We start from the raw sequence: 15,625 nt of genomic DNA, 5'->3' as shown, positions 1-15,625 counted from the left end.
GGGCCAGGACACTAGAAGCCCTCCCACTGTTGGGCCAGGACACTAGAAGCCCTCCCACGGGCACAAAGAATACAGAGCACCCCTTGCCCCAGACCGAGAGTTCCTATCTATACCTTGTGGCTAATAGCCACTGATGGACTTCTGCCTACTCTGAGGTGTACCTCAATTTCAGTAGCACTTCCGGAGTTATACATTACAATACCCAAACTGGACCATCTCTAGACAAGCAGAGACAAATCTGACATTCGACAGGCAACGCTCAGACACCAGCAGGGAACACTTTAATTTCCCTTGACATTCATTCTGCAAGACTGGTAAATCGCCATACTTCAGCAAAAAAGGAAAGTTTTAAAAAGTGACTCCAAGCAAGCTGGAAGCCATGCAGATTTGAGCTCAGAGACTACCAGATAGCTCATTACGGAAAATAATTTTGCTTTGGCAATTCACCACCAGTTGAGAACAGTCTACTTCCACTCAGACTGGGTCTCTTATTTTTGACTGGATTTCATTTTCATTTGTGCTAGGCCTTGTAATATGACACACCTATCCCTTGGCCTTCTGGTCTCACTTGGCGACACCCACACTACTTCTGTCAGTACCCATTTGTGTGTACATATGACAAATAATTGCCAAGTAAGGATGACTGTGCATCCAATGAAATGGGGTTTTGGCCCACGAATGCTTATGCCGTAAAGCATTTGCTAGTCTTTAAGATGCAGTGGGACGCCTCTTAGTTTTTCATGTAACAGACTAAACATAGCTTGAATTCACTGCAGAAGTCAGGAACACTTTACTGAAAATCTGGTTGTAAACCCAACTTTATATAGTTGTAAGCAATAGATCCACAGCCTGCCTGGAAAAGGGAGTATTTGTTCTGTATATGTGCATGCGCACACCCTGTCTCCTCTTTCCAGAGAAAAGGGTCTGTAAAAACAAGCCAGCTCAGTTCAGATATCACACAACACCATGGCTTATATGAAATTACCTATAGTTATTATGATAAAAGGAGCTGCGGTGGCTCAAGTGGTTAAGACGCTGAACTGCAGGCTGTGGGAGGTCAGTAGTTCAGCAGTTCGAGACCCGGGTGCCGCATGATGGAGTGAGCTCCCGTCTCTAGTTCCAGCTCCTGCCAACCTAGCAGTTCGAAAGCAAGAAATTGCAAGTAGATAAATGGGTACCACTTCGGTGGGAAGGTGGCAGTGTTCCGTGCGCCTTGGTGTTTAGTCATGCCGGCCACATGACCACGGAAACGTCTTCGGACAGCGCTGGCTTTTTGGCTTTGAAACTGAGATGAGCACCGCAACCCTAGAGTCGGATTCGACTGGCTTTCGAGCAAGGGAACCTTTACCTTTTTATTATGATAATAAAGTGGGGGAACGAACCACCACCTCTTTTTTAATAAAGATTTTTGGGGAATTATTCTTGTGTTCAAACAGGTACAGAGCATGGCATCCAACCTTTCAAGGCAAAGGTGACCTTTCGAATTCTGAATCTGGGGAGGGGCCATGGCTCAGTGACAGAGCACCTGCTTGGTATGCGGAAAGTCTCAGGTTCAATCCCAGACATCTCCAGTTGAAAGGATCAGGTAGCAGGTGATGGGAAAGACCTTTGCCTGAGACTCTGGAGAGATGGTCTGATTCAGGGTATAAGGCAGCTTCATTTGTGTGCGTGAGAGAGAAGGAAGCTCTGGCAAAATGGTGGGCACGACCACAAAATGACTGTCATACGAGTTGGTGCCAGCCACAAAATGTCAGGGACTGAGATTATGCGTAATTCTAATAGTAACTCTCCAACATTTCAGGAAGAAGTTCTGATTAATAGGAAGCCTTTTAAAACGAACACAGTGTTTTAAAAAAACATGTTCTTGTACAGAAGAGGATCAGAGCCATGGCTAGCAGCAAGCCTAACAGATCGGAGTGACCTCAACCCCCTCTGAAGGAACTGACTCCTCTTTTGACTGGAACGTCTGGGTAACCTCTCCCACACCAATCCCCTAGTGAATATAAATGGATCAATCTAATAGACATACATTCCGTGCATCTGATGAAGCAACCTCTGACTCATGAATGCTTATGCAGGAATAAATTTTTGTTAGTTTCTCAAAGGCTACTGGGCTTTTATTTAGCAAGATCTCACCTAGCATGACAAATATATATATATATGTCTTACAGAGAATCATTTTGCCCTTTTTCTCCACCTGTTTTGCAGGCATTAGTCTTTACCCCCTTGGCCTGTGATCAGCCTACCTGTTCTGTGAAAACTGAGAAAGTTCTGGGCACCCTTTCTCTGGGGGCTGGCTCAGGAGGGTACGTGCCGGACAAAGGAGATTAAGTAAAAGCAGAAGCAGGCGACTTTTTTTGTTTTTCAGTCGCACAGTCGAGTCCAACTCTTCGCGACCCCATGGACAAGATCACGACAGGCTCTCCTCTGCCTTCCGCCGTCCTCTGAAGTTTGTTCAATTTCATGTTTGTTGCATCCATGACACTGTCTAACCATCTCATCCTTTGCAGTCCCCGTCTTCTTTCAGTCTTTCCCCGCATCAGAGTCTTCTCCAGTGAGTGCTCGCTTTTCATTTGGTGGCCAGAGTATTTGAGCTTCAGTTTCGTTATTTGGCCTTCCAGGGAACAGTCAGGGTTGATTTCTTTTAGGATTGACTGATTTGATCTTCTTGCAGTCCAAGGGACTCTCAAGAGTCTTCTCCAGCACCATAGTTCAAAAGAATCTATTCTTCGGCGCTCGGCCTTCCTTATAGTCCAACTCTCGCAGCCCTACATGACTACTGGGAATACCATTGCTTTGACTTAATGCAATCTAATTAAGCAGGAAAGAACAACAGGCAGTTTCCTTCTCTTTTCCCTTCATTCCATACATATGACAGAGATATTCTGTAGGTGATGGGAGTAGTCAGGCGCCCAGTCCCACCTATCCCTGCATGGTCTCTCCCAGTGATTCCCAGCACGTCCAGGAACACCATGGCACTCAGCTCTTGTGTTTCTGGCACCCAATTCCTTTCCCCCTAAAGCAGATAGCCAGTCCTGGGTTTCCTCCACCTCCCTAGAACAGGAGTTGCTTTAGAATAATCCAGGAGACATCAGCTTCATGCCTGCAGGACGCAACCATTCAGGAACAGTTGCCTGCTTCCATCATGACACTTTGCCCAAAACGTCTCCACGGCTGGTCCTAGCACCCGTGATAGCTATGTTGCGGCTAGGCACACTCCCCATATTCACAGCCATTTTAGGGTGGCATCCACTATCTGTTCAAAAGTGCTCACGGACCCAACAAAGGTGGGGATCCTCAATCTGCTTGGTCTCTGATTGCCTACTCAAGTAATTCCTGATAGGGGCCACCTACAAATTCGGCTGCCAGTCCCTTTCCCCCACATGTCATGGTTTCAGACAACCAGAGGAGGAAATTCATTTTATACCATTTACCCCCATCTCAGGATCAAATTTCTCCTCCAGGCACTTAAAGTGGAACATTACAATCAAACCTAACATTAAGGAGTTGGCGGATGGCCACAAGGTACAAAGGACTTACTGAATGTATGCTGAGATCGGTATATCCTATGCATGTACCATAAAAATGCTTATATAAAGTTGCCTTGTCTGAAACGCTGTTTTTATGTCTTCACTTTTTACTCGTGTCATGGCTGAGGGGAGGGATCTAGTGCTGTGTACTTGGTGGACAGTACTAGATTAAAGGTTAAGAGCCAAGACACGGGAACACAAAGCACCTGTTAGCTGAGATTCTAACAGAAGACGGAATATGGGAGCTCTGGGGTACAAACCACTGTCACTGACCCTCAGTGCACAAATGCATACAGTCGGCCATTTTTTAATGATTATTTCAAGCAAAAGTGTACCAGATCAGGCAGTTACATCCATCTAGGTTTGTAGTCTCCTTCCAATTCTCCAATGTCAAGCAGACAAAAGTCTTCCCACCTCCTAGCCAAAATCCTTTTAACTTGAAAGGCCAGGAATTGAACCTGGGACATCCTATCACAAAGCCACACAGCACTTTTCTTTAAATGAGTAATTATTGGGGGAAATAAATTCCTTTCTATCCCCACTGTCTTCTCAGACACAACTGAAGCAACTTCAGTTATTTTGGAGAGGGTAGGAGGCACAGTGTTTGAGAAAACATGCACAGGATAGGACAACATTCAGGTCAATGCACTTTGCTTCCACATTTGTGTGCATGGGATTAATGCCTCAGCAGCAACTAACACGGCTAACACAATCGTATCAGTGGAAAAGCTATCCAGAATGAAAAGTGCACTGGAACCAACTCTTCCTATAGATTTTTACCAACATAACAGCTACAGGCTATTAGGTAGACTCTTCCACCACATATTTTTGCCACCTGACAAGAGCAGGGTCAAACAGAGAAGGAAGCCAGAACTACAGGGGCTATCCTTGCATAACAGGATACAGATCTCTGTAGGACGGAAGTTTTTATCATCCTTTCACAAGAAGAAACGTCAACCCTGGTTCCTGGCGGTTACGACACAGAAACTTCAGTTAACGGAATAAGGCAGTAGCTTAACACAGGTGCAAGAATGAGAGCCTGAGAACAAATATAATGTCAACAATATGGGAGAATAGTGGCCACAGCTCTGGCACAGCAACAAAAGAAACATTATCTGGGACATTTTCAATGCCTGCTCCACTGCTTCCTTCACATCGCTTTCCCACTTCCCACTCTTAGCTCAAATATGTTCTCAGAAGCGACTGCCATCTGGGTCTTCCTTGCCTAACCAGTTTTCAAAATTCCACTGGAAAGAGTTCACTGCTGTTCTCTTGTTTACATGCTAGTTCTCCCCCCTCCCGTGTTATGCATTGCCAGAGGAGAGCGGAGGAAGGAAAAACACGTGTGCCTATGTGGCTGACACAGCCTTCTGTCGCAGATCGCGTTCTGACGTCAAACTGCTCCAAGATGGCTGCTGGCAGCATCAAATTACATCCAAAAGCCCTCAAGGCCACTCATTCCTGCCCAGCTGGACACATTTACATGGGAGCAGCAGACATTTTAATTCTAAACCCAAACCAGAAACTCTCAGTGTCACAAAAGCTCTCAAGCCCTTTCTGGCAAAATGAAGAAAGGCCAGTTTCCAGGGCTTGCTTTCTCCCCATCAGGATGGGTCATGCTTCCAGCTAACCCAGATGACATGCCTTCTGTTCCAGAAGTTCTTTCGCCAAAGCCCAGATGCATAGGGACCATTTGTGACTGTTCAGTGACAAATCCTACTTCATTTGCCCCGGGGCTGTATTCCGGCAGAAATAAGGGACCAAGCATTAAATAGAGGATAAAAATAGTAAATGGTTCTGTCACAGGGAAAATCCATATAGCATTCAAACACGCAATAGTGAGAGGTTAGGGATAAATAAGCCAGCCACTCCGTTTTGTTAAACAAAGGCAGCAAAAGTCAAGACCTTCCTAGTATGAAACCTAAGGACCCAACTAAAACGCACGGTGCCTGATGAACCCCTGGGCAAGGCCAGCAAGAATTAAAACGCCACGATCTCTATAGCTTCTCATCTCTTCCCACACCACATGGTCCTTCCCTTTATTTTTTAAGAACCTTAGTACAGCAAAACAACAACAAAACCCCTCAAAATGCTCACGCAGCCCAGAATCAGTGAGAAAGATTAAACAGATCTTTCTGCTAAACATTTGACTTACAAGCCCAGGACACAAAATCAGTTTTCCACAATATTTCCCTACTGCCTTCCTTTAATATTTGTAAGGTATCAGAGTGTTTTCTCGCATTGGTGATATCGGGCGATCTTCCATTTTCTCAGCTTCAAAGTCTGACTCCCTAAATATCATGCTGAAACCCGTCATTGGTTCAGAGATCCAAGGACCACTACTGCAGCATTTTTCTTTAGAAAAGTTTTGTGTAGTGATTAAGTGCGCGGACTCTAAGATGGGAGAACCGGGTTTGATTCCCCCACTCCTCCACTTGCACCTGGCTGGATGACTTGCACCTGGTGGGAAAACGTAATTTACATGGCTTCTCCTGCAACACAGGTACATATGTAGGAGGGAAAGTAGCACACATGGCCATAAACAGCTGGATTTGTTCAAATATTCCAGATAAAGTATTGAAAGCAAGTAAATGGCCTATGATCTCTATACATGCATCACATGAGCAATTTTCTACTCTGAAAGCCAAGAAGAGAGGAAGAGACTAGATTTATACCCCGCCCTTTACTACCCAAAGGAGTCTCAGAGCGGCTTACAATCTCCTCCCCTCCCCACAACAGACACCCTGTGAGGTAGGTGGGGCTGAGAGAGCTCTGACAGACACTGCTCTTTTTTCAAGGACAGCTCTTATCAGAACTACGGCTTGCCCAAGGTCATCCAACCAGGTGCAAGTGGAGGAGTGGGGAATCAAACCCGGTTCTCCCCGATTAGAGTCCGCGCACTTAACCACTACACCAAACTGGCTCCCAAGCTATCGGCAGGCTCCCATCTTACTCTGCTAATGCACTGCATTTGGCCTCTAGTTTACAGACTGGGTGGCATTTCAGTGGTGATAAACCTAGAGAAAGAAGGGGAGAGAGATCACACCCTGCACAAAACCACCTAGAGACCCTTCGACCTCAAGCGTAAGATTCTGATAAGCCAGAGAACAGCAAGGGGGCCACTGTGGAGCCCATCCCGTTCAGTTTGCCTACACAACAGCTATTTCCTAGCATAAGGCAGAGAACAGCTAGTCTGCTTATTTATTTATTAGTTTAAATTTATACCCCGCCTTGCCTGCCCAGCCAGGCTCAAGTTCCTTATCGTCCAACTCTCGCAGCCATACATGACTACTGGGAATACCATTGCTTTGACCATGCGGACTTTTGTTGGCAGGGTGATGTCTCTACTTTTTATCATGCTGTTTAGGTTCGCCATCGCTTTCCTCCCAAGGAGCAGGCGTCTTTTAATTTCATGGCTGCAGTCACAGTCTGCGGTGATCTGGGATCCCAGGAACGTGAAGTCTGTCACTACTTCCATGACTTCCCCTTCTATTTGCCAAGGAGTGATGGGGCCGGATGCCATGATCTTAGTTTTTTTTTATGTTGAGCTTCAAGCCCACTTTTATCCTGAGCAAGAGGCTCTTAAGGTCCTCTTCCCTTTCTGCCATTAGAGTGGTATTGTCTGCATATCTGAGGTTGTTGATCTTTTTCCCAGTTAAAGTACAATAAAACACAGATGTGGAAACACAATACTATAAATATTATAAAATATCACAGAACAAACAATATATGTAAAAGTGCAGTTAAGTGCAGATGGCACTCCATGAAACTGCAGAGCGGTCGGGTTAGAACGGATAAAAGGAAGTACTTCTTCACCCAAAGAGTGATTAACACATGGAATTCACTGCCACAGGAAGTGGTGGGTGCTACAAGCATGGACGGCTTCAAAAGGGAATTAGATAAGCATATGGAGCAGAGGTCCATCAGTGGCTATTAGCCACAAGGTATAGCTAGGGGCTCTGGGGCAAGTGATGCTCTGTCTTCTTGGTGCTTGGGGGGGGGGTCAACAGTGGGAGGGCTTCTAATGTCCTGGCCCCACTGCTGGACCTCCTGATGGCACTGGTATTTCTGGCCACTGTGTGACACAGAGTGTTGGACTGGATGGGCCTTTGGCCTGATCCAACATTGGCGTCTCTTATGTTCTTATGTAATTGCTGTAAGGTAATCCAATAAGCTAAGCATCGAAGTTGTTCTTAAAGCCGGTAACATACAGCCATAACAGTTCAGTTTTTAAGAGCTCAATCATCAGTGGTGGCTCCTAATCGAAGGCCTGGTGGAAGAGCTCCATTTTACAGGCCCTGCGGAACCGTAAAAGATATCCTCCGGGAGCTCGTTCCACCAGTGTGGAGCGGCCACTGAGAAGGTCCTCACTCTGGGGACGCCCAATCTGGCATCTTTCGAACCAGGGAGAGTCAGGCGATTTTGCGACCCTGACCTCAGTGCTCTCTGGGGGACATATGGGGAAAGGTGGTCCCTCAGGTAGGCAGGCCCCTGACCATACACGTTTGCTGACCCAAACCAGAGAGAAGTATCAGTGTCTGAAAACTGGGGGGGGGGGAGAGAGATATAAATCACATCCCACTGAAGGGGACCACACCGTTTTTGCCTTGCAGAACCAGAGTACTTTAAAAATGCACAACAAGCTTTTCTATATTTAAGTGGCTATTTGCACATCGCAAAATCATAGTGACTACAGATCGAGAAGAGAGCCCAAGACCTCAACAGAAGCACCTCTTTGAGGGGAGATGTCTGGCTGCCATAAAGGGAATAGCTGCAGATTTACTGCTTCAAAAGCCAGTAATTTAAAAAGGCCCTCAGACAGAGGACTGAAGCCTATGAACACTTATTCACAGAAGAAGAAGAGAAGAAGAGATTGGATTTATACCCCGTCCTTCACTTGGAGTCTCAGAGCGGCTTACAAACTCATTTTCCTTTCCCTCCCCACAACCCTGTGAGTTAGGTGGGCCTGAGAGAGCTCTGACAGAAACTGCTCTTTTTCAAGGACAGCTCTTATCAGAGCTACAGCTTGCCCAAGGTCATCCAGCCAGGTGCAAGTGGAGGAGTGGGGAATCAAACCCGGTTCTCCCAGATTAGAGTCCGCGCACTTAACCACTACACCAAACTGATAAATGGATGGCAGCAATACTACACAGTGTTCCCTGCAGTTTTTCAACACCAGCCACTCTTTACCAGCTCCTAATGAACAAAAATGAATTCAAATTCCAAACTCAAACACACATCCAGATAGAGTTACAGCCCGCATAGGTCATTTCAGTCTCGGAGTGCGTACTTTGCAATTACACATTTCATAGCTGAAGGAATCCTGAATTCAGAAAGGGAATTTGTTGTTGTTGTTGTTCAGTCGCACAGTCGAGTCCGACTCTTCGCAACCCCATGGACCAGATCACGCCAGGTCTTCCTGTCTTCCGCCGTCCTCTGCAGTTGGCTCAATCAGAAAAGGAATAGAAAACGGTAAATTGCCATCTGGGATTTTGTTCTGGTTTTATTTTTTTATTAACTGTATTGGACTTTTAAATTTGTATTTCGTTTTATTGTCTCTTGTACATCACCCAGAGCCCAGCATAAACTGGGATAGGGCAATTAATAAATTGAATAATAATAACAGGGCTATTTTTGGGCAGGAACGCACAGGAACGGAGTTCCGGCTGGCTCCCAAGTTGGCCATGCCCAGGAGGAACTCATTAGCATAATAGGCCACACCCAACAGAAACTCATTAGGATTGGCTACATTAGGGGTGTGTGGCCCAACATGCAAAGGAGTTCCTGCTACAAAAAAGCCCTGGGTTTTGACAACAAACAAGGTAAACAGAATAACAAGCAAAAGGAGGGTGTGGCTGGATAACCACACTTCTGGTAACATGGGGGTGCGGCCTAATGTGCTAATGAGCTGTGCTGTCAGGGGTGTGGCCTAATATGCTAATTAGTTTCTGCTGTTAGGTGTGGCCTATTATGCTAATGAGTTCCTGCTGGGCTTTTTCTACAAAAAGAGCCCTGAATTATAATAATAATAATCTCAGCCAGGAATAGTCACTTGGAAATGACTCCAACCCCCTCCCCAACTTGATTGTTCCTGATGACATATAGGGAGGTAGACTGATACCCTTGCAGAGTGATATGCTACAACAAACACAAAGCCTGTGTTGGCATTCTGATTATAAAATGAGATCTCGTAGAGGTTGGGAGACAACAGAATGAGCAATGAAATCACAGACATTTCTCCTGCAGTGACAAACTACACCCATTTATTAGCATTTGGGAAGTTTGCCAAAGCGCTCCTTCCAGAACACAAACAGCAACAGGGTGATAAGAGGACCACCCCGCTCTTTTTCTACAAAATGACCCCTGGGACCACCCAACAATTGCTTGCAGTCATGCCAGGGTACCGGACCTAGTCACAGCACTCTGATATTGAGAGAGAATTTGACTACAGAAAGGCAAAGCAGCCCTATCAAGCAACTTTCAGGATAAGATCCAACACCTCGAACGCAAAGCTTTGGGAGTGTGCAAAAGGGCACATTTCTGAGAATCCGGAATTCTCGACCAACTGGAAGTGCTCAGGAGACTTGAAGCTTTTCCAGGATGTTTCAAATTCCTGGCAGTGTTAAACCCTTAATGCCTAACTTCCCTCCAAGGAAAGCTGCTTTTCTTTCTCCCCCAGTTATAGGAATCACAGGATAAAGAGGAGAAAGTTAAAAACGAGAGTATTTTTAGACCACCTTCCCAGTTTAAAGAGCTAGAGAATCATACCTTCCAGCATTTCACAAATTGAGAACCTCCCCCATCCCACCCCAAGGATTCCTCTCCACCCGCCAAAGTTTTTAGAAGCCAAACCTCAGAGGGTGGAGGGGATGATGCTTGACTAATGCACACAAATGAACATTAAGATGTGGCATGTAGAACACAACCCACCATTTCAGATTTTGGTGAGGCTCATTTTGAAGTGCTGATAACCAGCTGAAAGAGAAGTGTTTTTTCAGGATATTTTTAAGATAAAGAATGAACACATCTTGGATTTTAAAACAGCACAGGACCAGCAGTTTCAGAGTAAAGAAATTCAAGGTACAGAAGGTAGACAAGAAGAAGAAGAAGAGAATGGATTTATACCCCGCCCTTCACTACCCAAGGGAGTCCCAAGCAGCTTACAAACGCCTTTCCCTTCCCCTCCCCACAACAGACACCCTGTGAGGTAGGTGGGGCTGAGAAAGCTCTTGACAGAAACAGCTCTTTTTCAAGAACAGCTCATATCAGAACTATGGCTTGCCCAAGGTCATCCAGCCAGGTGCAAGTGGAGGAGTGGGGAATCAAACCCGGTTCTCCCAGATTAGAGTCCGCGCACTTAACCACTACACCAAACTGGCTCTTTGTGGACCTTTGTGGACACTAAAACCAAGGAAATAGGGATCGCTGGAGCATATGGGTACTGAATGAAGTACAATCCCTTCTAAACCTCTTATGCCTGGTTCTCAGTGTTGTTCTTGACCTGGAAGAAGTGCTCCATCCATTATTTCATGTGTTTCTTTTTACTGGTAGTTCTGAAGCTAATTGGTCAAATTATTCCAGTTCTTATACCAAATGGCATGGGTAGTTATTTGGACTTTTCTAAACTCCCCACATCTGCCAGTTGTGAAGTGACCACCAGCCTGCCTACAGATCATGAAAGCAGAAGTAGGCCTCCCCAACACAAAAAAAGGTATTTTAAAATACTCAGGGGACACCTGAGCTATGCAGAAAAATATGACGGAAATCTAAAAAAAACCTTGAAGACTGAACACACTCCACTAGGCACGGAATGCAGAGAGCGGCCAACAGTCAGTTAAAAGAATGCAGAACTCTTATGTGTTTTTTTTTGGGGGGGGGGATTGTGCTGACGTCCCTGACAGAAATCAGGGGTTGGGGGGGTTCTAAAGTGTTTCCCTTCCTGCAACTCCTTGCAGATCCCCAATTTATTGTATTTTAACAGCCCAATCAAGTCTCTTCAGCACACTTTCAATTATATAGATCCTGAAATCCTGCAAATACCGTGTTTTCCCGAAAATAAGACACTGTCTTATATTTATTTTTTCTCAAGAAGACACACTAGGGCTTATACCACAAATGCATAGAAATCCTGCTAGGGCTTATTTTTGGGGTAGGTCTTATTTTCGGGGAAACAGGGTATATCTACATAACTCAATGGCTTGTACATTTTCAGAAACAAGCCCAAGGAAAATAACTAGCTATTATCAGTCACTGCTGATTTTTTACTTTCAGAATGTCAAAAGAAAAGGAGGAAGAGGGAGAAACAGGGCAGACAATAAAACCTACTACTTTGGGATTTGCCATATGCCACTCTCTTTCGAACACTGGTCTTCAAGCAGCCCATCAGAAAACCCAGTCTTGGATTTTGTACAAAGCTGAGACAGATCAACCACAAAAACATTTGACTTTCTAAAAGATTATATATACACCATAAGAAATCATGTCGCTGTCAGGGCTCCCGCCACACCTAAAACTTGGGAACTGTGGTTTGGTGGAAGTGTTAAGAGTTCTACAAGCTTTACCATCAGCCCACTACAACTCCCAGGGTTTGCTAGGACAGAAAAACCAGTCCCGTCTGTACTGTAGATACGTTCTGAGTCATACCGAATTAAAGCCAGGTCACATGTTGAAGTTAAGGTTAAATGGTAGGCCCCAGGTCTCAAAGGATTAAGATGGCTGCTCTGGCAAGACTTTTGGGAGCCTCAAGTCATACAGACTTTTTAAAAAAAACAATGAAACCACACTGTAAAACCTTTGCCACTTACCATAAACAACTAAGTCTCACTATATTTCAAATGGAGGAGTCAAGACTAGGGGTTACAATACCTCCCATCAGGGGTCATTTCCTGCAGGAGCGCACAGGAGTGGAGCTCCAGCAGTAAAGAGCCCAGGGGGCGGGCACATGCAACAAGCCCTGCCCCCTGCTCCCAGCAGCCCCAGGCCACAAGGAGCAAGAAGCAGCTAGGTAGGTTGCAGAGCCCCCACACACACACAGTTAGCAATTCAAAACAGTCCAGTGGCACTTTTAAGGCCAAGGTTTATTCAGGTACAAGCTCTCCCTCCTCTGCGAGAGCAGATCTGTGCATCCCCCCCCCCCATAGCTAGCAATCCAAAACAGTCCAGTGGAGCCTGAGCGGTGGGTGTTGCCTTCTGACACACTTCCGGTGATGTCAGGGGGTGTGGCATATGCAAATAAGTTATGCTAATGAGTTGTGCTACTGAGCTCCTGCACCTCTTTTTCTACGAAATGACCCCTGCCTCCCATGAAAGACATCCTACAGCATTCTCTTACATACACCTAGGCAGGCAAGAGGACTGAGTTCAAATTCCTCACCCCAGTCAACAACTGAGACTGGCCCAGACCATTTACCCACTCAGTTCTTATTCTATAAAGCGGGGGGTAATGGTGATGAGCTCCTCAAAGTTGCTTTAAGGCAAAACACAGTTGTAAAACACTGAGAAATTTCACAGAATGCACAATTTTCATTGTGTTGAATTGACTGATAAACGTCTTACAACTCTCTGTGTCACTATTTTCTATGTGCTTGGAATCTTTTTAAAGAGGGGAAGGAAAAGAGATACTGTAAGAATGGGGCTCCGACGAGATGCCCAACTTGAACAAATGTTTGGGGAGTTTTATTTGGGTGATCATACACACATTCTCAGGTGAATTCCCCTATCACATGTCTACCTGGCTATTCAAGTGATAAATTCAGGGTTACACACATAGATTACCCCTCCCCACTTTAGTGCTCACAATAAAACTGGGAGCAACTAGCCCAAGGCCACCCAGCAAACTTCATGACTGTGTATCAATTTGAACACAGGTTTCTCCATCCTAGTCCCATGACGACCTGTGCTGCAGACATGGTCAGCCTGTAGCTCCTTACAGCAGTGTTTCATCACACCTACCTGGAATAAAGTGAAACTGCAGAGTCCTAAACGTACTCGGAAACATACTTGGTCTTTACAAGCATAATCTGCTTCATTTTAATCTAGTGCAATGGGTGGTGTACAACAACCAAACTGGCTGGAGGGAGTCAAGGGAATTTGCGCATAAAAAGAGCAAAAAGGCATTAAAAAAACCTCACGGCATCCTCCCAACTGTAATCCCAGCTCTTTGTACGTCCAATCTGGACCTAAGAGGAGGACAAGGAAGAACCAGGGAGCGTTTTCATAGCAACTCTCTGGAGGTGATATTTGCAACTCACTCCAGCTTTCAAAGAGGCTGGAACAGAAGACAGCCCATCTGACAAAATACCACAGAGCGCAGTAAAAAGGGAACACGTTTCCATGTGCTTTCAGCTGGAGCAGGCTGCCCAATGATGGGTGGGTGATTAGGCTGCAAACCCTACTGCCAGGTTTCCACTTTGCTAGATTATGAGCAAGCAAGCCAGCCTGTAGAGAGAGGGAGAGGGGGGAAATGCATGCATTTGGCTTAAATTAGAGGCAATTTCTCCACTGGAACACATCTGCGATCTGCAACAATCACATGCAGAGAGGGCTCCTGAACTTCAGCCAGCAATTTTTTTTATTTATTTTTTTTTACAAAAGAGCAGCCACACAAGGTTAGCAGCCAGGACCAGCGCGGGCAAGCACCAGTGTTCCTATCTCCAAGGTCAACAACGAGGAGACCCAAGTGCCACTTTCAAGCCAATCTAAGTAATGAAGGGATTAATTCCTTCCTCTTCCCAAGCTTGCACAAAGTTCAGATTCCTCCGATAAACGGCTTTTACCTGAAGCAGTGGAGCAAACTAAATGGGAGGAGAAAAAGAGGTGAACACACACCGCTGTGGCAACACCTTTGAAGACTGCAGACATTAAGGCCTCTCTGGCCTCTAAAGGATAAGATATCTCCAGCCTCTGAAAAAATAGAATACTGAGGAAAGTACCAGCAAAAGAACATCTCCGTGACACAAAAATTCAGCTTCTAACAAAGCAGCATCACTCCCTCGACCAAATCAGATCCTTTTCTTCACTAAGGTCCACATACTTCTGTGCTAATGCAAGAAACAGATTCCAAAAAGCATATGGAACGAGACAGCTTACAAGCAAGTCCGGGGTTGTTTTGGAATTCGTGCTGGCACGGTGCTAGGCAATAATTGATGCACACACAGTCAACAAAAACAGCAAAATGTGATTAGCAGTTGCTGAGAGATGGGACAGTCTCTTCCTTTATAAAGCAAAGAGAAGCAAAAAAAGGCAGTAATTAGAATGGCAAAAATAACTTTCCAGAACCAACCCTGACTTGCTTTAGTTCATCTTCCTTCAACCTTTTCGTCTATTTCTAAAAATGACCACAGGACAAAGAGTGCTACACCACCTAGACAGAACACTATACTTTCCATGACACGTAGGACCTGTAATTCTATTAGAAGCCATTCCTAAGATTATCTATTAAGTGGTAATTCATAAAGTAGGAAAGGGAGCAAAAGCAGAGGATCAGAGCAAGACACTCACTGCAGAAGGTTTGGAAAACAGATTACCTTCCTAATTAAGGTATCACTGAAATTACTGTCATTGTTATAGTAAAGAGAGTTGTGCACCTTAACAATTAGCATATGGCACATACATGTCTCTAATATACATGCACACACAAGCTGAGGGGCCTGCAAGAAACTGCAGAAGGGAAAAAAATTGGAAATCCTCTAGCCACCTCAAAAATGTTTCCCTCCAGGACCCCATAAGTTTGACCAGGCTGATTTCCCCTCTCCTTTAACTGACTCTGTGCCTTCTGGAGCAACGCAAGTCCACCTCAAGCGGGATTCCAGAAGAATCTCTCTTCTGTCTTGACTCATGAAGTCATATTTGTCTGCATATTTATGGAGCTACCCAACTATGTACAGAGCCTTACTTTCTCTTTGGCTGGCCTAGTTTTTCAGCTTCCATGATTGGCACAGAGGCAAGACCCCTTTACCGCTAGTGATTTGAACAGGTACAAACAAAAGGGAGGGGTGGGGAGAAAGCTCCCAGAGACCAAACTGAGAAGTGTGAAAACTGCATAGAAAACTTAACATCCTGGTCTTAATATGGGCTAGGAAGCTCTTTACAGAAAG

General features: G+C 45.2%; 1 protein-coding gene across 1 annotated transcript in view; it reads right to left on the bottom strand.

Moving 5' to 3' along the window:
- The window catches only part of FAM102A (family with sequence similarity 102 member A), an 84,778-nt gene that overhangs the window by 68,598 nt on the left and 555 nt on the right, over positions 1 to 15,625 (bottom strand). The window lies entirely within an intron of this gene.

This window comes from Gekko japonicus, unplaced genomic scaffold (assembly GCF_001447785.1).
Source record: "Gekko japonicus isolate JY-2015 unplaced genomic scaffold, Gekko_japonicus_V1.1 scaffold102, whole genome shotgun sequence".
Lineage (NCBI taxonomy): Eukaryota > Metazoa > Chordata > Lepidosauria > Squamata > Gekkonidae > Gekko > Gekko japonicus.
The sequence above is the reverse complement of the archived record's forward strand: the minus strand, read 5'-3'. Positions and strand labels throughout refer to the sequence as shown.